Source organism: Centruroides sculpturatus, unplaced genomic scaffold, assembly GCF_000671375.1.
Source record: "Centruroides sculpturatus isolate CEXI.00-Female unplaced genomic scaffold, Cexi_2.0 scaffold1434, whole genome shotgun sequence".
In the NCBI taxonomy this organism is placed as follows: Eukaryota; Metazoa; Arthropoda; class Arachnida; order Scorpiones; family Buthidae; genus Centruroides; species Centruroides sculpturatus.
The window spans coordinates 61,303-77,430 of NW_019386435.1; positions in this window are offsets into that span (position 1 = coordinate 61,303).

Sequence of the window (16,128 nt, forward strand, 5' to 3'; positions counted from 1 at the left end):
AATGCAAAAGAGAAGGCATCAAGAATACAAAAGACAGTAGAGAAAAAACTGAAAATGGTAGACAATAAAATAAAAATTATCTACTTTACAAGAAAGAATACTTTTTGTAATGGGAGATACAGTAGTTTTGATGCAACAAAACTCTATTGAATCTGAAGTTGAATCAGAAAGAATTTTCAAACATATCGCAGACTGAGGTGAATGATAATCTTTAAATTAAAAATAAATAAAGACAAATAAACGTCTTTTTTAAAATGTTATGCTTCATTATTTTTCTGTACAGAAATTTCAAAAACTTAGTACAGTAGAGTCTCGAAAACTCGGCACTCGCTAACTCGGCACTCCGGATAACTCGGCCACACCCTGGCAGGGCAAAAAAACCCTTAGTTAATTAATATTCATTATAGACAGCTTTATGCCTCAAAGTATTTTTCTGAGGTCTGTCTTATCAGGTAAATTACTGTACACAGTATACTCATTAATTTTCATTTTCATGTAGTAAAGTCTCTATGCCTTCATAAAGTACGTACTTTTCCTTTGTTTAAGGTTATTTGGGCAGTTTATTCTCTGTTATATTCTCAAGCAAACAATACATAAAATTACTCAAGATAATGTGAATGGAGGGGCACTTTATATAATCAAAATTGGAATATTTGGTATCTAATGATCATAAGTACAATAATGTTATAAAAGCAGTGTTTCGTGATAATTTCAAAAAATGTTTTTTAATCCTTTTCAAAATTTGCATTGTTATGAGATGTTATCGAAGTAAATTCTTTTAAAACTTCAAATTTAAAGCTGTTTTTGAGTATCGCGCATTTCCTGACTAAGGCTCGTGAACCGGACATCGTTCTTATTAGGGTTTCTCAAACGGGATTCCGGGATCCCGGGATCCCGGTTGTTTTATTAACCCGGGAAATATCCCGGGAAATGTTTCTTATCCCGGGAAATCCCGCAAATTTCTTAAAAATTCACTTTTTTTCTTATTTTGTGTTAAAGTTGAGGAATTTTGTTAATAGAAAGCATAATTAACTCATTCACTGTCAGAATACATTTGTATTTATTAATTTTAAACCTACCTATTAGTTTTTTTTTAATTTTTGCTCGTTATAGCATGTCACAAATGGTCAATTATCAATATATAGCTTATTTGTGGCAGGACTATAAAAATTCTTTACTTGTCGGAACCTGTAATATCTGGAATAATTGTGCTTACGCTGTCTTGAGTTTTAACCATGCCCAGTAGCTTCAATAAATGCCTGACGCCAGATTGTGCAAATTGGGCAAGGATACAAACGAGTACAAAGTCTGCAAGTATGAAGTTTTTCTTCATAAACCTGATTATTAAAGCCAAANCATCTATAAATTGTTGTTTATTTCAAATTTTTAACTCAGAAAATTTAAATGCCACAAAGTATATGAAGAGGAACTATTGTGATGAAGGTATGCACATAAATTAATTTATGGAAATCAATTGTGATTGGAGATAATTCTATTTTGGTGTGTTTCTAATATACAGTAGAGTCTCAATTACTCAAAATGATGTGAATGGAGGGGCACTTTATATAATCAAAATTGGAATATTTGGTATCTAATGATCATAAGTACAATAATGTTATAAAAGGAATGTTTCGTGGTAATTTCAAAAAATGTTCTTTAATCCTTTTCAAAATTTGCATTGTTATGAGATGTTACCGAAGTAAATTTTTTTAAAACATCAAATTTAAAGCCCTTTTTGAGTATCGCGCATTTCCTGACTAAGGCTCGTGAACCGGACATCGTTCTTATGTTGTTCTACACATTTTACTAAGTTCTGTATTCCTTCCGCTGCCTTACGTTTTCTGCTAAATTCCGTACACCTTGTATTGTTCTGCATATCGGTGGCCGAGTAGATAAAACAATTGAGCGCTTGTGGCTGGTATCGGGTTCGATCCTCTTCCGAGTTGGCCGAGAGTTACGGGTTTTCTTCGAGTGTTTAAATTTAGTTAATCGAGAAGCTACTTTAATTTGTTTGTTTTATGATTTCTTGTTTTTCAACGCAGAAAAAATACGAAGAATCAAACAGTAAATAAAATTAAAATATATAATAAATATATTAAGATCTTTTACTTATTTTATTACTTTTATTAAATTATTAGAACTTTATAATTGATTATTATGAATAATTATGGTGACTTGATATGGATATCAGCATTATTTTTAGCTTTACTTGTTTTGTGTGTGTATTTAACGACTGGAATAATAATAATGTCTACTAAAGAGAAAGCACGTTGTATCTTAATTCTATATGCTATAGATGTAGTTCTTATTTTAGTGTGTTGTCTAATTGTAGTGACCTTATTTATGATCTTCATAGAATACATTCAAAGATGTAAGAGCGTTTCCAATAGAAGAAATTCTCAAAAAACGCTACATAATTTAGGCTCATTGTCGGAGCTCGTTGCTCTTGAATGTAATTTGCCCGAAAATGATGAACCTCCTCCGTATGACCACCCACCATCTTACGCTACAGTAGCTTTCGATGAGTTAAAACACGGGCAAGATGAAAAATGTGACGGACAAAATGTCGCTGGTTACTGTTTTAACTACATTTGATGTATTGCATTAAAATGAAATGATAATTATTATTAACTTTTTTCTCAATGTGTTTAAGTTAATTAAAATTGGTTCATATTCAAAAGATTTTCATGTAAACCAACTTCGAGCATCGACTTATGAAGAAGTGTTGCGTTCTCCAGCGCAATAACACGTTTTATTTCAGGAAATGTATTATTGATTTGTTTCGAATTATTCGGAAGTAATATGAATGTAATAAATAAAAAATATGATAAGTAAATTGCAATAAATTCAAACCTTTTTCTCAATATGTATAAGTTAATTAAAATTGGTTCATATTCAAAAGATTTTCATGTAAACCAACTTCGAGCATCGACATCTGAAGAAGTGTTGCGTTCTCCAGCGCAATAACACGTTTTATTTCAGGAAATGTATTGTTGCTTTGTTTCGCATTATTCGCAACTAATATGAATGTAATAAAAAATATATAAAGTAAATTGCAACAAATAATAAGTTGTTTATGGATATCAACTTTTAAAATGTATTTGTATCAAAATACCCTGTCGAAATCAAAAAGCTTTCTCTTCTGTTGAGAGTGTACTGGCAGTTTTATAACATTGAAAGAGTTGAGTTAATTGATTTGAAAAACATGAAATTATAAATGTTAATTAATAACAGATGAAGTCCTCATTAAGTCCCACCCCACTGGAGATATAACACATGGCCCCTGTATGTTCTCACTCTCTATATATTTATTTACCAAAATTTAATAGCATCGGTACTTCTAATATGAAAATCTCCCTACAAAATTTTAAAAATTTTCGACAAAAAGAAAGAGTACACATTAAGCTTTAAAGTGAGCGAACAAAATCGTATCCCCACCCCACATTAACCTGCATTACATGGAAATCACAAATTTTTGCATTCTTCGACGTTTCCAGCTCTCCCCACTCGAAAAATGTACACTTATTGGGGGAGTTATTTTTTAAGCAATAGCCATATTTTCCCTGAGTTATATATAACAACCAGGAAAAATAATTATTTAGTGAAAGTTCCAATTTTATTTACTATTGCATCTCTTCGGAATGTTGAATCCGGATAATCGTTTTTTATCCTCAGTCATGAGTAAGGAATGAGAAATGTAACTCAAATAATTCTAACGAGTGATTATTTATTGTCTATTTTCTAAAATAAAATATGTAATCAGAGTAATATGGAGTTAATTTTCTTTTATTTATAGAAAAATGAATGTATGAAATTATTCAGAATAAATTAAAATTGTGTGTGAGAGAATGTGTTTCCCAAATAATGACATTTTAAAGTCACATTAACATGGAGATTTTGTTAAATACTATTTATTAATAGTACCGTATATAAAATATTGCTCGATATAAAATTGTTGATGTTCATGTTACAATATGAATTTGAACATATATAGGCCTATATATGCTTATAAAAATTTTTATAGATAACTTTTTGAAATATAATATATATTGATGAGCTGCATTATAGTTTTATTAAATTTGTTTTCTTGTAGGTATTATGCGCTCTTATATTTTTTGCTTCTGGTTTTTATCCGATGCCAGTAACTCGAGATAACACGCTAGAAATTAGCCAACTATCGGTAAGCCGTTGCATAACGACAGTAAGAGAGGCAATAATTGTGGTTCTTCTTCATCGCTGGATAAAATTTTCAAATAGTGAAACAGAGATGACATTACTAAAACAAAATTTATGAGTTTAGGTGGCTTTCCGGGAGTGATAGCTGCTATTGATGGAACTCGCATTACTATAATTGTACCATCACTTAATGATCCCGAGCGTAAAGAATTTACCTATGTAAATCGAAAAGAATATCGTTCCATAAATACACAAATAGTAAGTAACTTTTTGGATTAAATTTTAAATGATTTTAGTACATAAATTATCAAAGTTGTTATTAAATTATAAGTATCATTTCGTGATACAAAAATAATAGAATGAATTATTATATTTTCATTATTTGTAAGGCGTGTGATCCCGACATGAAAATAAATAATATTAATCAAAATTTCCTGGATCATGAGCATTTCCATATACACATGATTCGTATATATGGAAAAGCTGTACTTAAGACGAGCTTTTACAGAGGGAAGAATCCAAACGAATAATAATGCTTGGTTAATAGATAAGTAAAGTTAAACCAAGAGATTTTTGATATTGAATATTACATATTTCTTAGATTTTTATAAATAATGCTTTATATATGTTTATCGAGTAATAGTTGATTTATTTTTAGTTATTTTATTTTACAAATTAAATGGTATTATTGTATTCATTTAGTTTATTAGAAACGACGGTACTGAAGTTGTATGTGAAGTGAATATATTGATATTTTCACTTGTACACACGAAACTTCATTGAAAGTTTAGAATGTTTGATTTATTATATGTAAATAGAACAGTAAAAATATTAAAAGTTTAATCAAAACAAGGTAGAGAAGACCGTGGTTACACAATATCTTCTGTATCATATGTCAATTGTCTTAGATAAAATATATTATAAAATAATCTTTATTAACATCTATGCTTTTCATTTTTCAATTTTTTGTTTTATCTAATTTATCTGGTAAATTAAATAAAACAATTATTTTATAATCTGTGAAACTGAGTTGCATTATCCTTAAAGCCAATTTAATAAGTCCTGTTAATAAAAAATACGTACTAGTGGAAGAAATAAGATTATAATAAATTAAGGACATTAAGGCATATTAATTTTACCTCAGTATCACTTTCCAGGATTTTCACGAGTGATCGCACAGTAGTTTACGAGACGCCGAGCAAAAGGTATGAGAGAATACTGGAAATGGGCTGTTTGCAGGGGTCCTGTATAGGGCCACTATTGTGGAATGTTCTAGCAGACACAGCGCTGCAACTAGTCCTCACGGACGACGTCCAGCTGCAGGCTTATGCAGATGATCTGTTGCTAGTAGTTGCAGGCTAAAGTCGACCCGAAATGGAGATTCGCGCCAACGAAGTAATAGAACATCTCGTTCGCTGAGGAGAGCTGCGTAAGCTTTCTTTCAGCCCTGAAAAATCAGAGGCCCTGACGGTGGGTCGGTCTGGAGTGTTGGCACGCCGACCAATATACCGGATCCCGGGTAACCCCATCCGAAGAGTGAATGAGTTAACGTACCTCGGTGTTATCATCGACCAGACACTACGCTGGACGCTCCATCTGAGGAGTGTCCGAGAGAGTTGCTTCCGCTGCCTCTGGTAGTCAGCCAAGAGGCAGCCTTCTACAGAACAACAGTGGAAGGTCAGAGGCTATGCATTGTAATCAGATGTACCCAGCCAGACATAGACGTCGGACAGATGTACTAAAGGTCCATCTAGCCCATAAAATAGGACTTGACTGGGATGTTGGTGAACCAACAGAAAGAGGTGTTGAAATATACACCGATGGCTCTAAAGGCGGTAGCTTAGTAGGTGCATCGAACTGCGTCTTCTCTGACAAAGTGCAAATGTACTAGCAGTCACTCAGACTGAATGAGGAAGCGTCCGTGTACCAGTACGATTCGAAATTAGTTTATTGGAGCACAATATATCTACTATGGCTTTGCATAATAAATCAACGATACAAAACTATAACTTCTATGTGCAAATATTTGTGTTAAAGCACTTTATTGAGCTAAACGTGTTAAAGGAATAAATAAGATTTCCCCATTCTTGAAAGATACGTTAAATGTGTTTAAGAGTTGAAAGCGTTCCACGAAAATTCGTTAATGTAGCGTTAAACTGATCACTATTTTAAACGCGTGACTCGGAGCATTAACGTTTCTAGTGATTTGATAATATAAATAAAGATGAGTTACGTTTTGTATAATGCACAACTGCCAAACGTCGAGCAGATGAAGCATCTCCAGAAAACGGAAAACAGAGCACTAGCTCCATGTGGAATCTAGCAAAATCTTCTACAAAGCATGATTGTAAAAGTGACCGAGAAATACAAGCTTACACACTCGACCATGACTCCATTCTATAATCTACAGTTGACCCCCCTATGGCACTGTTGATTATTCCGTTTTATATGAATTCCATGCTGTACGAGTCACTTAGATTTTACAAATACGTGAGCCGTTAACAGCTCGGCACACATATTTGTAAAATTTAAGTGACACGTACAACATGGAATTCGTATCACACGGAATTATCAACAATGCTATAGGGGGTCAACTATATTTGTAGAAATCTCAAAAATTAAGTAATTAAAAAATTTATTGATTTAATTATTTGTCCCCACGCTTTGCCAAACTATCAATAGATAAATTTTAGTACAGTATATCGAAAATGTACAACTATAAAAAAGTATTTGTCGTTCTGACAACAATTATAAACTTTGGTTCGAAACTGCTTTGAAGTTTCTTAATAAGGCACGTCTTTGAATTAAAATGGAGTGTCGACGATACTTTTTGCGTTTAATTGTAATCGTCAGTTGGTACGTTTTTAGTTTTAAATTTCTGAATGAAATGAACAAAAACTCATTTTTCTAAATTTGTATAATTTCAACTTTTTATATATTGCAATTTTGAATTACAGTGCAAGTTACATCGCACGTATTCACGTGTGTGACGTGATGAAAGCATAAGAAAGTTTTTACGAGCCAATCACATCTTATACATCAGGTAATTGTGAATTAAAAATGTGGCAGAAAAAGATGTTTCTATTAAAATTACCTCTTTTAACAAGTTACAGAAAGGTGTGTTGAGTACAGTTTTAACGAAAGTAGCTGAAATTAGCCATAAGATATACATTTGCAAATTCTTGCTGTTCCATTATAAAAACAGTAAGCGAAATGCTTAAATTTACTATTAAATAAGCGTACTTTTATTACTACAGTAAACATTTAGAATTACGAAAATTCGTAAATTACATACATTTTAACAATTAGATTTTGTTGTTGTAGTTTCTTAAAATACGAGTATTCCGCGCGTAATTTTCTACTTGAAATGTACGATATTAACGAATATAACTATTATATAACTACATACATAATAAGAGAAATGTAAGACAATTTACACTAGTCTTTAAGTTATTACTTACTGCATATCGCAATAATGTTTCTGTCATTCCGTAATCTATTTTCTAGTTACATATTATTGTTGATTATTCAGATAATGTTTGCAAAAATATATTTTCAACCTTATACTAACTTTAAAAATCTGTAAGATTGAAGTATTTATTTTAAATATTAAACGATAATTCGCAGGAAATAGTATATATATTTTCGCTTTTTACGAAGAAATATAAACTCTATAATATAGAATCTATATCAAAATACAATTTTTTTGGAATTTGAATTCCTCGAGTTTTATAACGTATACAAATTATATAACATTGACGAATTATTTCTATTTTAAAAGGTACAGTGTTCATCTATAAGCGTGATCAAAGTGATGAAATGTGTAGACGTGGCATATTTCGTGCTCCGTAAATATGAACACACTTCATGCAGATCGTATGTATGACAATAGTTCGTCGTATGTGTTATTCGATGCAGTTGTTGGTAGACACCTACTTTCTGTGGAGAGATATCTTAATTTCAGAAGAGTTGTGAAAACAGAATAAAGAGCATCCACCATCTGAAAGTTACAATAAATATCAATAAATCAAAAATTAGTTAGACAAATAATAAAAATTTGTCTTTCGAATAACTAGAATTAGCTTACTTTAATGGGTAAACTTTTATTTAAGAAGAAGAACCCTCCCACAGAAATTCCAAGAGGCATTCCGCTAAATCTCTTTATAAAATTTAAAATCTAAACAAAAAAGGAATAATATTTATGGGCAAATTTTTTCATAAACAATTTAAAAACACATTAATTTATACCTTTAATTTGTATGTCAAACTTAATTCCGATGATGAGATTTTCTGAATGCTGATAAAGTTGCTGTATATCTAAAAAATTAGTGAGAATATAAAATTTATATCGAATATAAATTTATATATATTTATCAACACAGAAAGAGAATATAAAATTTATTTATGTTTATGGTAATTGTATCGAATATACCATGATGTTGCGTGGTTTGTCAAATCACAATTTTTTAAATTGTAGGCAAAAGATTTTGATGTATTCTCTGTAATCATATAAAATCAGGCAACTGTAAGCACATAAAATTTGTAATCAAATAAAAAAACGAGTGATTTTGTAACACACGTGGTGGCATAAAAGTCAATTAACCGTGAACATATTTTTTATTTATGTTATTATCTTATAAACGTATAAATGCGGTTTAGAATACTTACGTGTATTATCGGAAATTAATAGTTTTGTTGGGAGTGACTGATTCGTGAACAACACAGTCGTATGTTTACAGAATAAAAAACCACTATAGATCGGGTAACTTACTTTTGAGCCACTCTGTATTTTAGACTATCGCAGTTGACGTAAAGAATTTTTAATGAAAAACTATAAACTTAGTGCATTGAATAGTACTCTGTATCTGTTTTCATATTGTAATTTTAATGACTAAAAATCTAGCATAACGTAGAGAGTTTTTCTTACAAACTAGGACCCGAAATCACGAAACTGTCGTTAATAACAACGCATTATTTCGCTACGTTGGTAATTACGACAAATTTACGGCATATCGTATCTGCAATTGACTATGCTCATCGTAATGGGATTTACTATTTACCACGAAACATCGGTGATCTATTTCGAAAGTATACCGTTTCGTCCAATAAGAAATGCGTTAACTAACGACGACCGTTCGTCGTTAGCTGCAATAGCACGCTTTCGTGAATCCGGGCCTAGAGTTTTTTATATGAGAAAAGAAATTATTTCTATTACATTAAATAAATACAATCGCTGTGCGTAACAAATGATAATTTTCACTTACCGAAGAAGTGATTTTAGAAAATGTAAAAGAAGCAATCAGACAGATTGAAACTAATATAGCAGAATTTAAACCATATTGCAATTTTAAATGTAACGATTTGTGCCCTTTTTCGTGGTTAAAAAGAAACATATAAAGTATTAGGCATGTTATGTGAATGAAAAGAAAGTACAGAACTGCCGTCAAATTGCTAAATTGTTGATTGAATTGCTGAAACACTTCCCAAAGTTCTGTGTGTCTTTCTATAACGTCATTCGTGTTGGTCTTTAAGCGACGAGTGTGTCTGTCGATCGAATCTAACTTGAGTTGTAAATTATTAAATTGATCCAACAAGAATAAGAATATAATGAAAAGTAAAGTTAATATAACATTAATTGCTCCATTAGAAATCAAATACCAATGAAAATAAAATATGCTACACCAGATTGAAACTATAGAAGAATTACTAGATTTTTGAATTTTTGGATAATATTTTAAACTTACACTAAGATTCATTATAATATTTAAAAAGAGATATGAAAAAAGAGAATATATTGATATAAATAGAATCTTTGTTGGAAATTTTGCGTCATTCACACGCGATATTTTATTATGTTTCCACTTTAATTTGTTTCTTTTCTGTATAGTAAACACAATAGCACACATTGATGATACCATTATTCGATATACTCTTTGAAAGTACTTGTTTGTATCGTGGTTTTTGAATAAAGTTCCACACAGAGCTTCGTCGTGAAAAAACAAGGCGCAAGTATGACCTACCATCATCCACAAAGCAACCTCTACAAAGTTTACGTAATAAGCAAAGCATTTTCTGTTCTTTTCGTCGCGGCACGAACACAACAACAACGGGTTTAATCCAAATACTTTAGCCACTGAAATTAAGGGTCTGAGTTGGCAATGAATGTCGTTAGAAATATTGCTGTTACCAGCGCAATCTACAATCTCTACAATTGTGTTTCTCTCGTTCATTTTACTAATCTAAATGAAAAATTATGTATGGTCAGAACTGAAACTCAGTTTAAAATTTAGAAACTTGTATGCAGCAGAAACACTAACCATAACGCCGTAGTTTACAGCAACAATTTTAGCTATTCTAGATGCCCGTGATTATTATCTATCAGAGCAATTACGCAATGTATAGGCTAGATGTGTAGCCTATATGATTAAGGAAAGCATTCTTAGTTTAGCTAATAATGTATTTTATAAATTATTTTCGTAAATTTGTTTGCTGAACTAAGTACTTTGGAAATTTCATTCTCTTTCTCCCATAGATTATGATATTGGTATTTAAATTTGCAATTTATGGAGACACGCTTGAAATATTTATCATTGTATTGGAAATCGTCGTATTAAAGACTGTATAATTATTTAAGTCACTTCTAATAAATTTCATGATTATCCGGATTTTATGGGTTAAATAAAAATATTTAATTAATTTATTCAGTGAATTTAGTGTTAAGTTGATCTCAATATTTGTTATATCATATGATTTGCATAGTTAATTTTTCTGCAATTTTTGAATATTTTATCTCAATAAGTGCTTTAAATTAATACAAAATAGAAATTATATAAGTGAGATTAAATTTTATGCATTTTTTTTAAAACTACAAGAAATTCTCGTACAGGGTGCGGCAAAATAACGGAAACGAAAATTTNTAACTTGAGTTGTAAATTATTAAATTGATCCAACAAGAATAAGAATATAATGAAAAGTAAAGTTAATATAACATTAATTGCTCCATTAGAAATCAAATACCAATGAAAATGAAATATGCTACACCAGATTGAAACTACAGAAGAATTACTAGATTTTTGAATTTTTGGATAATATTTTAAACTTACACTAAGATTCATTATAATATTTAAAGACAGATATGAAAAAAGAGAATATATTGATATAAATAGAATCTTTGTTGGAAATTTTGCGTCATTCACACGCGATATTTTATTATGTTTCCACTTTAATTTGTTTCTTTTCTGTATACTAAACACAATAGCATACATCGATGATACCATTATTCGATATACTCTTTGAAAGTATTTGTTTGTATCATGATTTTTGAATAAAGTTCCACATAGAGCTTCGTCGTGAAAAAACAAGGCGCAAGTATGACCTACCATCATCCACAAAGCAACCTCTACAAAGTTTACGTAATAAGCAAAGCATTTTCTGTTCTTTTCGTCGCGGCACGAACACAACAACAACGGTTCCAATCCAAATACTTTAGCCACTGAAATTATGGGTCTGAGTTGGCAATGAATGTCGCTACAAATATTGCTGTTACCAGCGCAATCTACAATCTCTACAATTGTGTTTCTCTCGTTCATTTTACTAATCTAAATGATAAATTATGTATGGTCAGAACTGAAACTCAGTTTAAAATTTAGAAACTTGTATGCAGCGGAAACACTAATCATAACGCCGTAGTTTACAGCAGCAATTTTAGCTATGGAAACTTATTCTACATGCCCGTGATTATTATGTAACAGAGCAATTACGCAACGTATAGATGTGTAGCCTATATGATTAAGGAAAACATTCTTAGTTTAGCTAATAATGTATTTTATAAATTATTTTCGTAAATTTGTTTGCTGAACTAAGTACTTTGGAAATTTTATTCTCTTTCTCCCATAGATTATGATATTAATATTCAAATTTGCAATTTATGAAGACACGTTTGAAGTATTTATCGTTGTATTGGAAATCGCTTTATTAAGGACTGTATAATTATTTAAGTCACTTCTAATAGATTTAATGATTATCCGGATTTTATTGGTTAAATAAGAATATTTAATTAATTTATTCAGTGAATCTAGTATTAAGTTGATCTGAATATTTGTTATATCATATGATTTGCATAGTTAATTTTTCTGCAATTTTTGAATATTTTATCTCAATAAGTGCTTTAAATTAATACAAAATAGAAATTATATAAGTGAGATTAAATTTTATGCATTTTTTTATAACTACAAGAAATTTTCGTATAGGGTGCGGCAAAATAACGGAAACGAAAATTTGTCACTACTGTGGCTATTAATTACTACAATAAATTTGTAATAGTAAAATATGACAATACCATGTGTTTCGTCTTTGTTATTTTGCTTTACTCTGTATGATAATGATAATTTACTAAATTCTATTATATNGGTCCTGTATAGGGCCACTATTGTGGAACGTTCTAGCAGACACAGCGCAGCAACTAGTCCTCAGAGACGACGTCCAGCTGCAGGCTTATGCAGATGATCTGTTGCTAGTAGTTGCAGGCTACAGTACCCGAAATGGAGATTCGCGCCAATGAAGTAATAGAATGTCTCGTTCGCTGGGGAGAGCTGCGTGAGCTTTTTTCAGCCCTGAAAAATCAGAGGCCCTGACAGTGGGTCGGTCTGGAGTGTTGGCACGCCGACCAATATACCGGATCCCGGGCAACCCCATCCGAAGAGTGAATGAGTTAACGTACCTCGGTGTTATCATCGACCAGACATTACGCTGGACGCTCCATCTGAGGAGTGTCCGAGAGAGTTGCTTCCGCTGCCTCTGGTAGTCAGCCAAGAGGCAGCCTTCTACAGAACAACAGTGGAAGGTCAGAGGCTATGCATTGTAATCAGATGTACCCAGCCAGACTTAGACGTCGGACAGATGTACTAAAGGTCCATCTAGCCCATAAAATAGGACTTGACTGGGATGTTGGTGAACCAACAGAAAGAGGTGTTGAAATATACAGCGATGGCTCTAAAGGCGGTAGCTTAGTAGGTGCATCGAACTGCGTATTCTCTGGCAAAGTGCAAGTGTACTAGCAGTCAGTCAGACTGAGTGAGGAAGCGTCCGTGTTCCAGTACGTTTCGAAATTAGTTTATTGGAGCACAGACTTTATTTGTTTAAATAAACAATATATCTACTATGACTTTGCATAATAAATCTACGACACAAAACTATAACTTCTATGTGCAAATATTTGTGTTAAAGAACTTTATTGAGCTAAACGTGTTAAAGGAATAAATACCGGTTTCCCCATTCTTGAAAGATGCGTTAAATGTGTTTAAGAGTTGAAAGTGTTCCACGAAAATTCGTTAATGTAGCGTTAAACTGAGCACTATTTTAAACGCGTGACTCGGAGCAGTAAAGTTTCTAGTGATTTGATAAGATAAATAAAGATGAGTTACGTTTTGTATAATGCACAACTGCAAATGTCGAGTAGATGAAGTATCTCCAGAAAAGGAAAAACAGAGTACTAGCTCAAGTGGAATCTAGCAGAAACTTTTACAAAGCATGATTGTAAAAATGACCGAGATATGTAAGCTTACACCCTCGACCACGACTCTATTCTATAATCTGCTAGTAGAAATCTCAAAAATTAAGTAATTAAAAAAATTTATTGATTTAATTATTTGTCCCCACGCTTTGCCAAACTATCAATAGATAAATTTTAGTACAGTATATCGAAAATGTACAACTATAAAAAAGTATTTGTCGTTCTGACAACAATTATAAACTTTGGTTCGAAACTGCTTTGAAGTTTCTTAATAAGGCACGTCTTTGAATTAAAATGGAGTGTCCACGATACTTTTTGCGTTTAATTGTAATCGTCAGTTGGTACGTTTTTAGTTTTAAATTTCTGAATGAAATGAACAAAAACTCATTTTTCTAAATTTGTATAATTTCAACTTTTTATATATTGCAATTTTGAATTACAGTGCAAGTTACATCGCACGTATTCACGTGTGTGACGTGATGAAAGCATAAGAAAGTTTTTACGAGCCAATCACATCTTATACATCAGGTAATTGTGAATTAAAAATGTGGCAGAAAAAGATGTTTCTATTAAAATTACCTCTTTTAACAAGTTACAGAAAGGTGTGTTGAGTACAGTTTTAACGAAAGTAGCTGAAATTAGCCATAAGATATACATTTGCAAATTCTTGCTGTTCCATTATAAAAACAGTAAGCGAAATGCTTAAATTTACTATTAAATAAGCGTACTTTTATTACTACAGTAAACATTTAGAATTACGAAAATTCGTAAATTACATACATTTTAACAATTAGATTTTGTTGTTGTAGTTTCTTAAAATACGAGTATTCCGCGCGTAATTTTCTACTTGAAATGTACGATATTAACGAATATAACTATTATATAACTACATACATAATAAGAGAAATGTAAGACAATTTACACTAGTCTTTAAGTTATTACTTACTGCATATCGCAATAATGTTTCTGTCATTCCGTAATCTATTTTCTAGTTACATATTATTGTTGATTATTCAGATAATGTTTGCAAAAATATATTTTCAACCTTATACTAACTTTAAAAATCTGTAAGATTGAAGTATTTATTTTAAATATTAAACGATAATTCGCAGGAAATAGTATATATATTTTCGCTTTTTACGAAGAAATATAAACTCTATAATATAGAATCTATATCAAAATACAATTTTTTTGGAATTTGAATTCCTCGAGTTTTATAACGTATACAAATTATATAACATTGACGAATTATTTCTATTTTAAAAGGTACAGTGTTCATCTATAAGCGTGATCAAAGTGATGAAATGTGTAGACGTGGCATATTTCGTGCTCCGTAAATATGAACACACTTCATGCAGATCGTATGTATGACAATAGTTCGTCGTATGTGTTATTCGATGCAGTTGTTGGTAGACACCTACTTTCTGTGGAGAGATATCTTAATTTCAGAAGAGTTGTGAAAACAGAATAAAGAGCATCCACCATCTGAAAGTTACAATAAATATCAATAAATCAAAAATTAGTTAGACAAATAATAAAAATTTGTCTTTCGAATAACTAGAATTAGCTTACTTTAATGGGTAAACTTTTATTTAAGAAGAAGAACCCTCCCACAGAAATTCCAAGAGGCATTCCGCTAAATCTCTTTATAAAATTTAAAATCTAAACAAAAAAGGAATAATATTTATGGGCAAATTTTTTCATAAACAATTTAAAAACACATTAATTTATACCTTTAATTTGTATGTCAAACTTAATTCCGATGATGAGATTTTCTGAATGCTGATAAAGTTGCTGTATATCTAAAAAATTAGTGAGAATATAAAATTTATATCGAATATAAATTTATATATATTTATCAACACAGAAAGAGAATATAAAATTTATTTATGTTTATGGTAATTGTATCGAATATACCATGATGTTGCGTGGTTTGTCAAATCACAATTTTTTAAATTGTAGGCAAAAGATTTTGATGTATTCTCTGTAATCATATAAAATCAGGCAACTGTAAGCACATAAAATTTGTAATCAAATAAAAAAACGAGTGATTTTGTAACACACGTGGTGGCATAAAAGTCAATTAACCGTGAACATATTTTTTATTTATGTTATTATCTTATAAACGTATAAATGCGGTTTAGAATACTTACGTGTATTATCGGAAATTAATAGTTTTGTTGGGAGTGACTGATTCGTGAACAACACAGTCGTATGTTTACAGAATAAAAAACCACTATAGATCGGGTAACTTACTTTTGAGCCACTCTGTATTTTAGACTATCGCAGTTGACGTAAAGAATTTTTAATGAAAAACTATAAACTTAGTGCATTGAATAGTACTCTGTATCTGTTTTCATATTGTAATTTTAATGACTAAAAATCTAGCATAACGTAGAGAGTTTTTCTTACAAACTAGGACCCGAAATCACGAAACTGTC